At 39.4% G+C, this 12,104-nt stretch overlaps 1 protein-coding gene across 5 annotated transcripts in view; it reads right to left on the bottom strand.

Moving 5' to 3' along the window:
- LOC124288454 (alpha-1,6-mannosyl-glycoprotein 2-beta-N-acetylglucosaminyltransferase-like) overlaps window positions 1-12,104 on the bottom strand; it is a 97,618-nt gene that overhangs the window by 50,063 nt on the left and 35,451 nt on the right. The window contains exon 1 of one of the 5 annotated variants that reach the window (XM_046724972.1): window positions 4,706-4,806. The exons of the other annotated variants lie outside the window; for them this stretch is intronic. The gene's annotated coding sequence lies outside the window, so the exon portion shown is untranslated. Of the gene's footprint in view, window positions 1-4,705; window positions 4,807-12,104 lie in introns of those variants that run through there. 5 annotated transcript variants of the gene reach the window in all.

The following is a 12,104-nucleotide window of genomic DNA, read 5'->3' as shown; positions in this document are numbered from 1 at the left end:
ACATGCTAAGATACTACAGCCATCAGTAGAGATGTAATGGTCAACATGCTAAGTTATTACAGCCATCAGTAGAGATGTAATGGTCAACATGCTAAGATACTACAGCCATCAGTAGAGCTGTAATGGTCAACATGATAAGTTACTACAGCCATCAGTAGAGATGTAATGGTCAACATGATAAGTTACTACAGCCATCAGTAGAGATGTAGTGGTCAACATGATAAGATACTACAGCCATCAGTAGAGATGTAATGGTCAACATGCTAAGTTAGTACAGCCATCAGAAGAGATGTAATGGTCAACATGCTAAGATACTACAGCCACCAGTAGAGCTGTAATGGTCAACATGCTAAGATAGTACAGCCATCAGTAGAGATGTAATGGTCAACATTCTAAGATAGTACAGCCATCAGTAGAGATGTAATGGTCAACATGATAAGATACTACAGCCATCAGTAGAGATGTAATGGTCAACATGATAAGATACTACAGCCATCAGTAGAGATGTAATGGTCAACATGATAAGATACTACAGCCATCAGTAGAGATGTAATGGTCAACATGATAAGTTACTACAGCCATCAGTAGAGATGTAATGGTCAACATGATAAGATACTACAGCCATCAGTAGAGATGTAATGGTCAACATGCTAAGATACTACAGCCATCAGTAGAGATGTAATGGTCAACATTCTAAGATAGTACAGCCATCAGTAGAGATGTAATGGTCAACATGATAAGATACTACAGCCATCAGTAGAGATGTAATGGTCAACATAAGATACTACAGCCATCAGTAGAGATGTAATGGTCAACTTGCTAAGTTAGTACAGCCATCAGTAGAGATGTAATGGTCAACACACTAAGATACTACAGCCATCAGTAGAGATGTAATGGTCAACATGCTAAGTTAGTACAGCCATCAGTAGAGATGTAATGGTCAACATGCTAAGTTAGTACAGCCATCAGTAGAGATGCAATGGTCAACATGCTAAGTTAGTACAGCCATCAGTAGAGATGTAATGGTCATCATGCTAAGTTAATACAGCCATCAGTCGAGATGTAATGGTCAACATGCTAAGTTAGTACAGCCATCAGTAGAGATGTAATGGTCAACAAGATAAGATACTACAGCCATCAGTAGAGATGTAGTGGTCAACATGATAAGTTACTACAGCCATCAGTAGAGATGTAATGGTCAACATTCTAAGATACTACAGCCATCAGTAGAGCTGTAATGGCCAACATGCTAAGATACTACAGCCATCAGTAGAGATGTAATGGTCAACATGCTAAGATACTACAGCCACCAGTAGAGATGTAATGGTCAACATGCTAAGATACTACAGCCATCAGTAGAGATGTAATGGTCAACATGCTAAGTTATTACAGCCAACAGTAGAGATGTAATGGTCAACATGCTAAGATACTACAGCCATCAGTAGAGCTGTAATGGTCAACATGATAAGTTACTACAGCCATCAGTAGAGATGTAATGGTCAACATGCTAAGATACTACAGCCACCAGTAGAGCTGTAATGGTCAACATGCTAAGATACTACAGCCATCAGTAGAGATGTAATGGTCAACATGCTAAGTTACTACAGCCATCAGTAGAGATGTAATGGTCAACATTCTAAGATAGTACAGCCATCAGTAGAGATGTAATGGTCAACATGATAAGATACTACAGCCATCAGTAGAGATGTAATGGTCAACTTGCTAAGTTAGTACAGCCATCAGAAGAGATGTAATGGTCAACACACTAAGATACTACAGCCATCAGTAGAGATGTAATGGTCAACATGCTAAGTTAGTACAGCCATCAGTAGAGATGTAATGGTCAACATGCTAAGTTAGTACAGCCATCAGTAGAGCTGTAATGGTCAACATGCTAAGATACTACAGCCATCAGTAGAGATGTAATGGTCAACATGCTAAGTTAGTACAGCCATCAGAAGAGATGTAATGGTCAACACACTAAGATACTACAGCCATCAGTAGAGATGTAATGGTCAACATGCTAAGTTAGTACAGCCATCAGTAGAGATGTAATGGTCAACATGCTAAGTTAGTACAGCCATCAGTAGAGATGTAATGGTCAACATGCTAAGTTAGTACAGCCATCAGTAGAGATGTAATGGTCAACATGCTAAGATAGTACAGCCATCAGTAGAGATGTAATGGTCAACATGCTAAGATAGTACAGCCATCAGTAGAGATGTAATGGTCAACATGCTAAGTTAGTACAGCCATCAGTAGAGATGTAATGGTCAACATGCTAAGTTAGTACAGCCATCAGTAGAGATGTAATGGTCAACATGCTAAGATAGTACAGCCATCAGTAGAGATGTAATGGTCAACATGCTAAGTTAGTACAGCCATCAGTAGAGATGTAATGGTCAACATGCTAAGTTAGTACAGCCATCAGTAGAGATGTAACACACTAAGATACTACATCATGATTCACAATTTCTTACACTGAGGTACAGCAGCAACAGAACCCTGGGCAACACTTAACCATCTTAAACTTCCAACACTGACTTCATTCCCTTAAGATTAAGGTCCAATTCTTGACTCTACCTAGTTATGGTGTGCAGCATATCTGTGGTATTCCACTCTTACACTGACCACCCACAACCTCAACCATGTGCTCCTGAATGTCGTATCCAACCTCTGTTATTTCCATCTTTCCTTAGGTGTTATTCCACCCCACCCACATTATCTCCCATCCTCCTGTGCTGCTATTGATGTTACCTCACCCTTGTTATCAGATAGTGGATGTACTTGTCCCTGCTGGAGGAGGAGCCTGCAGCTAGCAGCTCGTTAAGCTGAGCGTGATCTTCATCTGAGGATGCTCCCTTTAATGACACACTGTCCTCACTCTTGCTCAACGCATGGCCTTGGGACATTTTTATCAACAGATACTGACATCAACTCATTGGTATAATGACATATTACATAAAATCTCACTGTCTCGATGACACTGACTCAAAAGTATAATGATGTATTATATAAAATCTCACTGTCTCGACAACATCAACTCAAAAGTATAATGTTTGCATTAACAATATTTATCACAAGGTTGGTTGTGTTTGTTTGTTACGTTTCATAAGCACTACAAGCTCGTTCCAAGTCATGATTAAAATTTATCTTGATTTATGTTCCTAACATACTAGTCATCCTTTAAAGACATGAAATTTGCACAAAAAAACGAAAGAACTACATGTTTTTTTTCTTTTTGTGCATTAACAAACATAACCAGGACAATTTGATAAATAATGCTAAACAATTATTTTCGATGATTGATCGGTTATTATGAACCAATCATCAATTATAAGATTTTAACCAATTCCCAACACTAGAATCAAGACACTAATATGGAGAAAGGTGTCCAGAAAGTGGTGCTAAAGGTCTGTCCATCTTGGTCTAAGTTTTCACAACATTCTTAAAGTTTCCTTAATCCCCAACCTGTCCATTAAACACCATTGTACTCATAAGCTGACCTTCATCCCAGGTTACTGCTAGCTGTTGCCAGATGCTCCAAGTTAGTTGAAATAGCTGGTAGCAGAGACCATATATAGTCTCGGCTGGACAACAGATGGTGCATAGCATTAACTGGATAGATAGCAGATGTCCTTCAGCCTAATCATTAGTTGGACCAGCATCTGAATCAACACAGCAGAATCTGATCCAACACAGCAGAATCTGATCCAACACAGCAGAATCGGAACCAACACAGCAGAATCTGATCCAACACAGCAGAATCGGAACCAACACAGCAGAATCGGAACCAACACAGCAGAATCGGAACCAACACAGCAGAATCGGAACCAATGCAGTAGAATCTGATCCAACACAGCAGAATCGGAACCAACACAGCAGAATCTGATCCAACACAGCAGAATCGGAACCAATGCAGTAGAATCTGATCCAACACAGCAGAATCGGAACCAACACAGCAGAATCTGATCCAACACAGCAGAATCGGAACCAACACAGCAGAATCTGATCCAACACAGCAGAATCGGAACCCATGCAGTAGAATCTGAGAATCTGATCCAACACAGCATAATTGGAACCAATGCAGTAAAATCGGACCTAACACAGCAGAATCGGAACCAATGCAGTAAAATCGGACCTAACAAAGTGGAATTGGAATCAGCAGATCAGACAATCCAGTGATTGATTTGTGAGCAATGACCCCCATGTTGTGGAACAATGACACAACAAGAACTAAATCACTGAGTCTGACCACATTATCCATTAAGATGCCAATAGGTTGCTGAGGACTAATCCAGACTGGGAATCCCCACTTAGGTAGTGAGGTATGATGTGAGTGAAGATTGCTTATAGTCAACCTCAAACAGCAGCAGCAGCAGCAGTTTGTCTCAGTCCCTGAACCACATTATTTCCTCTACTGCCAAGCCCTCTATGCAGTGCTAAAGTCTATGGCATGACGAGCGAACACTTTAACCACTAGGCTACCCCACCGCCCCTCATGAAGCTGAAACATAGTGTCGGGTCCATCAACCCTAAAAGTAAACTTCATCATCTTCCTCAAGCGGAAATTTTGCAGGGAAGTGGAGGGGTAAAATCAGAACAATCGATCAGTTTGGGATTCAACTCCTTCATGGAAAGAGATCAAAGTTGGCATGATTTGTTCAAAGTATCCAAAATGGAAATTCAAAATGGCTACACTCACCTCTGTTGTCCTGATATGAACAAACACTATATATGGGCCTGTGTCTTGATGTATTTATTCTCATGAAATTTTGACTCACGCTCTGCTAAACAACCACAATCAGGAAATCAGATGAGAATACAAAATCTTCACGTGTGCGTAAGGACGTTATAAATTGTACATACGCATAACCAGTAACTGGAGCATAGCTACTGCCTGAGATGTAGCGTGACGGTGAAAGGCCCTTGTTACTCGAGTGCTACGAGACCCCAGATTCAGCTACTACAGCATCACTACCAAGGACATTAAGAACCCCTTTATTTTTAAAAAACCCTGAACACTAAACAAGTTACATTCATATTGCAGGTTTCAAATTGACCGTTTATTCAGTTCAAGAAGTGACCTAATGAAAGTAGTTTTACTGTTCAGTACAAACAGCTGAACTGTAGTGACTGACTATGGATCAGATAGCTGAACTGTACTGACCAATCAAGTAGCTGAACTGTACTCACAGATTATGGATCAAATACTAATGGCTGAACTGTACTGACCAATCAAATAGCTGAACTGTACTCACAGATTATGGATCAAATACTAATAGCTGAACTGTACTGACCAATCAAATAGCTGAACTGTACTCGCAGATTATGGATCAAATACTAATAGCTGAACTGTACTGACCAATCAAATAGCTGAACTGTACTGACCAATTAGGGATCAAATAGCTGAACTGTACTGACCAATAAGACAGCTGAACTGTACTGACCGATAAAACAGCTGAACTGTACTGACCGATAAGACAGCTGAACTGTACTGACCGATCAAATAGCTGAACTGTACTGACCATTCAAATAGCTGAACTGTACTGACCAATCAAATAGCTGAACTGTACTCACAGATTATGGATCAAATACTAATAGCTGAACTGTACTGACCAATCAAATAGCTGAACTGTACTGACCAATTAGGGATCAAATAGCTGAACTGTACTGACCGATAAGACAGCTGAACTGTACTGACCGATAAGACAGCTGAACTGTACTGACCAATCAAATAGCTTAACTGTACTGACCAATCAAATAGCTGAACTGTACTGACCAATCAAATAGCTGAGCTGTACTGACCAATTATGGATCAAATAGCTGAACTGCACTGATCAAACAAATATCTGAACTGTACTGACCAATTATGGATGAAATAGCTGAACTGAACTGACGGATCAAATAGCTGAACTGTACTGACCAATAAAGACAGCTGAACTGTACTGACCAATCAAAAAGTTGAACTGTACTGAACAATTAGGGATCAAATAGCTGAACTGTACTGGCCAATCAAATTATAAGCTGAATTGGACTGACCGATCTTGGAGGATGGGTGTGTACCAGGGGGAAGCAGCTGCAGTCTGACTAAGTTCTCAGACACAGGGATGACTGACTGACTGACTGAGTTTGGTTTTACGCTGCTTTTAGCAATATTCCAGCAACATCACGGCGGTGGACACCAGAAATGGGCTTCACACATTGTACCAATGTGGGGAATCGAACCCGGGTCTTCGGCGTGACGAGCCAACGCTTTAACCACTAGGCTACCCCACCGCTCCACACAGGGATGAAGTGATGTTTAATATGCTGAAGGTTACAAGAGTTGGTGTTACAATCCATCACCCCCGTCTGATACATAACTTGCAATGTCTCAACATGTATTGTGTGGTAGCCCCGCATTTCAGATAATTATGTTTTGAAATCCATGTATCTGTTCCCAGTGATGCTCAGCTACTATCATGTCATTTCTGTCTTCAAATATTACACCACCCCACCTCCTGAATGACATACACACTGACAACAAACTGGTTTAGAAGAGCCGACACCTACATCTTTCTAAGCTGTCTGTTCAAGTTTCAGAAAGTGTTCAAATTCACACTGTAACAAACTGGTGTGAGACCCTGTGTCCACATCTTTGCATAGTCACTATGAGGCCATCAATTGTTTCTGTTCAAGTAAAAACATATTACCATGATGTAACAGTTGTGAAACGTTGATTTTGATCTAACTGATCAATTATGGTCACATTATTTCTGGTCCCAGGGGCAGTGGGGTAGCCTAGTGGTTAAACCGTCCACTCGTCAAAGACCAGGGTTAGATTCCCCACATGGGTACAATGTGCGAAGCCCATTTCTGGCGTCTCCCGCCATGATATTGCAGGAATATTGCTAAAAGTGGCATAAACCAAACTTACTCACTCAGTCCTGGTTCAGACTGTGACGGGTGGTATGGTGGACAGGTGGGTGAAGTGTTAGCTTGTCACAGTGAAGGCCTGGGTTTAGTAAACAATCCATTCTTTTTGCATGTTTGTGAAGAGATTCTATACTTATCTTAAATAGTTTTGAAGCTGCCTTAGCCACAAACAAATGTCTTCTCATCCTAACACATCTAAGGGACACAACTCTGTAGCAAATTGCTGAATCGCTCAATAATGTAGATAATATGAACATACAAACTATGAAATCAAGTGGGTTGTTTTAGCAGTTCTGTTTTGTTTAAGAGTTTCCACATTATATACTAATTGAACACTGACCAGAGAAATTTGTCAGTTTCAGTAAATGTGGAGACCTGTGTCAGAATGTCAGGATACTGAGATGCAGAATATAAATATTAATATTGCACATTTGTATCAAGGTTGTATTAGATCGTTTTCATGAAGCACAACCAGTTAATATCCAGCTATTAGTATTTATGAAACTTTAATGAAAAATATGGATTATACAAATTCCAGATTCTAAAGTGTCCATGACAAGTGACACTGAGACACACGCACTAGTAGAAAACAGAATATAGAGTTACAAGAATGCTTACAAAAGAGTATTTGGTTTCAAATTAGATTACAAATTGAAATTTAACATGAACTCAGCTGTGGCTGCAAATAGTATCAACATAGTGTCAAACATCACTATAACCTTGAGTTACTGACAGACCAATCAATGGTACCTGCTAACGGTTTTAGTGACAACCATCTCCGCCAACATACTGTATACAAAAAAGCAAAAACAATAGGCTAAGGAATAAGTAGCTCTGTTTCAGGTAATATAAACATTCTTGAATGACATTTTGAGTAAAATTAATAAACTAGATGGCAAACATAAGTCCTTACATGCGAAAAACATGTTATATTACGAGATAAGATTATAATCCTGCGTAACAACAGGATTTACTTGTGTAATCCAATACGGATTTGTTGATACTGAATTTCCGATGACTGACCACGACGAGAAGATGAACCGAGATTGGTAGGTCGGCTTCAGAGTCTAGATGTTAATCTACATTAGAGTGAGTGAGTGAGTAGGGTTTTAGCTAGTCTACATTAAAGTGAGTGAGTAGGGTTTTAGTTAGTCTACATTAGAGTGAGTGAGTGAGTGGGGTTTTAGTTAGTCTACATTAGAGTGGGAGTTTTAGTTAGTCTACATTAGAGTGAGTGAGTGAGTAGGGTTTTAGTTAGTCTACATTAGAGTGAGTGAGTGAGTAGGGGTTTTAGTTAGTCTACATTAAAGTGAGTGAGTGAGTAGGGTTTTAGTTAGTCTACATTAAAGTGAGTGAGTGAGGGGTTTTAGTTAGTCTACATTAGAGTGAGTGAGTGAGTAGGGTTTTAGTTAGTCTACATTAGAGTGAGTGAGTGAGTAGGGTTTTAGTTAGTCTACATTAGAGTGAGTGAGTGAGTAGGGTTTTAGTTAGTCTACATTAAACAGAGTGAGTGAGTGGGGTTTTAGTTAGTCTACATTAAAGTGAGTGAGTGAGTGGGGTTTTAGTTAGTCTACATTAAGAGTGAGTGAGTGAGTAGGGTGAGTCTACATTAAAGAGTGTGAGTGGTTTTTAGTTAGTCTACATTAGAGTGAGTGAGTGAGTAGGGTTTTTAGTTAGTCTACATTAAAGTGAGTGAGTGAGTTAGGGTTTTAGTTAGTCTACATTAGAGTGAGTGGAGTGAGTAGGGTTTTAGTTAGTCTACATTAGAGTGAGTGAGTGAGGGGTTTTAGTTAGTCTACATTAGAGTGAGTGAGTGAGTGGGGTTTTAGTTAGTCTACATTAGAGTGAGTGAGTGAGTAGGGTTTTAGTTAGTCTACATTAGAGTGAGTGAGTAGGGGTTTTAGTTAGTCTACATTAGAGTGAGTGAGTGAGTGGGGTTTTAGTTAGTCTACATTAAAGTGAGTGAGTGAGTAGGGTTTTAGTTAGTCTACATTAGAGTGAGTGAGTGAGTGGGGTTTTAGTTAGTCTACATTAAAGTGAGTGAGTGAGTGGGGTTTTAGTTAGTCTACATTAGAGTGAGTGAGTGAGTAGGGTTTTAGTTAGTCTACATTAGAGTGAGTGAGTGAGTAGGGTTTTAGTTAGTCTACATTAAAGTGAGTGAGTGAGAGGGGTTTTAGTTAGTCTACATTAAAGTGAGTGAGTGAGTGGGGTTTTAGTTAGTCTACATTAAAGTGAGTGGTGAGTGAGTAGGGTTTTAGTTAGTCTACATTAGAGTGAGTGAGTGAGAGGGTTTTAGTTAGTCTACATTAGAGTGAGTGAGTGAGTGAGTAGGGTTTTAGTTAGTCTACATTAGAGTGAGTGAGTGAGTAGGGTTTTAGTTAGTCTACATTAAGTGAGTGAGTGAGTAGGGTTTTAGTTAGTCTACATTAAAGTGAGTGAGTGAGTAGGGTTTTAGTTAGTCTACATTAGAGTGAGTGAGTGAGTAGGGTTTTAGTTAGTCTACATTAGAGTGAGTAGGGTTTTAGTTAGTCTACATTAGTGAGTGAGTGAGTAGGGTTTTAGTTAGTCTACATTAGAGTGAGTGAGTGAGTAGGGTTTTAGTTAGTCTACATTAGAGTGAGTGAGTGAGTAGGGTTTTAGTTAGTCTACATTAGAGTGAGTGAGTGAGTAGGGTTTTAGTTAGTCTACATTAGAGTGAGTGAGTAGGGTTTTAGTTAGTCTACATTAAAGTGAGTGAGTGAGTAGGGTTTTAGTTAGTCTACATTAGAGTGAGTGAGTAGTGAGGGTTTTTTAGTTAGTCTACATTAGAGTGAGTGAGTGAGTAGGGTTTTAGTTAGTCTACATTAGAGTGAGTGAGTGAGTGGGGTTTTAGTTAGTCTACATTAGAGTGAGTAGAGTGAGAGTAGGGGTTTTAGTTAGTCTACATTAGAGTGAGTGAGTGAGTAGGGTTTTAGTTAGTCTACATTAGAGTGAGTGAGTGAGTGAGGGTTTTAGTTAGTCTACATTAGAGTGAGTGAGTGAGTAGGGTTTTAGTTAGTCTACATTAGAGTGAGTGAGTGAGTTTTTAGTTAGTCTACAGTAGGGTTTTAGTTAGTCTACATTAGAGTGAGTGAGTAGGGTTTTAGTTAGTCTACATTAAAGTGTGTGAGTGAGTGAGTAGGGTTTTAGTTAGTCTACATTAAAGTGAGTGAGTGAGTGGGGGTTTTAGTTAGTCTACATTAGAGTGAGTGAGTGAGTAGGGTTTTAGTTAGTCTACATTAGAGTGAGTGAGTGAGTAGGGTTTTAGTTAGTCTACATTAGTGAGTGAGTGAGTAGGGTTTTAGTTAGTCTACATTAGAGAGTGAGGGGGTTTTAGTTAGTCTACATTAGAGAGTGAGTGGTAGGGTTTTAGTTAGTCTACATTAGAGTGAGTGAGTGAGTGGGGTTTTAGTTAGTCTACATTAGAGTGAGTGAGTGAGTAGGGTTTTAGTTAGTCTACATTAGAGTGAGAGTGAGTGAGTTAGACATTAGAGTGAGTAGGGTTTTTAGTTAGTCTACATTAGAGTGAGTGAGTGAGTAGGGTTTTAGTTAGTCTACATTAGAGTGAGTGGTGAGTAGGGTTTTAGTTAGTCTACATTAGAGTGAGTGAGGGTTTTAGTTAGACATTAGAGTGAGGGGTTTTTAGTTAGTCTACATTAGAGTGAGTGAGTGAGTGAGGAGTGAGTAGGGTTTTAGTTAGTCTACATTAGAGTGAGTGAGTGAGTAGGGTTTTAGTTAGTCTACATTAGAGTGAGTGAGTGGTTTTAGTTAGTCTACATTAGAGTGAGTGAGTGAGTAGGGTTTTAGTTAGTCTACATTAGAGTGAGTGAGTGAGTAGGGTTTTAGTTAGTCTACATTAGAGTGAGTGAGTGAGTAGGGTTTTAGTTAGTCTACATTAAAGTGAGTGAGTGAGTAGGGTTTTAGTTAGTCTACATTAGAGTGAGTGAGTAGGGTTTTAGTTAGTCTACATTAAAGTGAGAGTGAGTAGGGTTTTAGTTAGTCTACATTAAAGTGAGTGAGTAGGGTTTTAGTTAGTCTACATTAGAGTGAGTGAGTGAGTAGGGTTTTAGTTAGTCTACATTAGAGTGAGTGAGTGAGTGGGGTTTTAGTTAGTCTACATTAGAGTGAGTGAGTGAGTGGGGTTTTAGTTAGTCTACATTAAAGTGAGTGAGTAGGGGTTTTAGTTAGTCTACATTAAGTGAGTGAGTGAGTGAGTAGGGTTTTAGTTAGTCTACATTAGAGTGAGTGAGTGAGTAGGGTTTGAGTAGTTAGTCTACATTAGAGTGAGTGAGTGAGTAGGGTTTTAGTTAGTCTACATTAAAGTGAGTGAGTGAGTAGGGTTTTAGTTAGTCTACATTAGAGTGAGTGAGTGAGTAGGGTTTTAGTTAGTCTACATTAGAGTTGAGTGTGAGTGAGTGAGGGGTTTTAGTTAGTCTACATTAAAGAGTGAGTGAGTAGGGGTTTTAGTTAGTCTACATTAGAGTGAGTGAGTGAGTAGGGTTTTAGTTAGTCTACATTAGAGTGAGTGAGTGAGTAGGGTTTTAGTTAGTCTACATTATGAGTAGAGTGTCTACATTAGAGTGTGAGTGAGTGAGTAGGGTTTTAGTTAGTCTACATTAGTGAGTGAGTGAGTGAGTAGGGTTTTAGTTAGTCTACATTAAAAGAGTGAGTGTGAGTGGGGAGTTTTTTAGTTAGTCTACATTAGAGTGAGTGAGTGAGTAGGGTTTTAGTTAGTCTACATTAGAGTGAGTGAGTGAGTAGGGTTTTAGTTAGTCTACATTAGAGTGAGTGAGTGAGTAGGGTTTTAGTTAGTCTACATTAGAGTGAGTGAGTGAGTAGGGTTTTAGTTAGTCTACATTAGAGTGAGTGAGTGAGGGTGAGTTTTTAGTTAGTCTACATTAGAGTGAGTGTTAGTCTACATTAAAGTGGTGTGAGTAGGGTTTAGTTAGTCTAAATTAGAGTGAGTGAGTTTTTTAGTTAGTCTACATTAAAGTGAGTGAGTGAGTAGGGTTTTAGTTAGTCTACATTAGAGTGAGTGAGTGAGTAGGGTTTTAGTTAGTCTACATTAAAGTGAGTGAGTGAGTAGGGTTTTAGTTAGTCTACATTAGAGTGAGTGAGTGAGTGGGGTTTTAGTTAGTCTACATTAGAGTGAGTGAGTGAGTAGGGTT

The sequence above is a fragment of the Haliotis rubra genome, unplaced genomic scaffold, assembly GCF_003918875.1.
Source record: "Haliotis rubra isolate DU_JTF1 unplaced genomic scaffold, ASM391887v1 Scf418, whole genome shotgun sequence".
In the NCBI taxonomy this organism is placed as follows: Eukaryota; Metazoa; Mollusca; class Gastropoda; order Lepetellida; family Haliotidae; genus Haliotis; species Haliotis rubra.
Note: the sequence above shows the minus strand (reverse complement) of the source record. Positions and strands in the feature narration are given on the sequence as shown.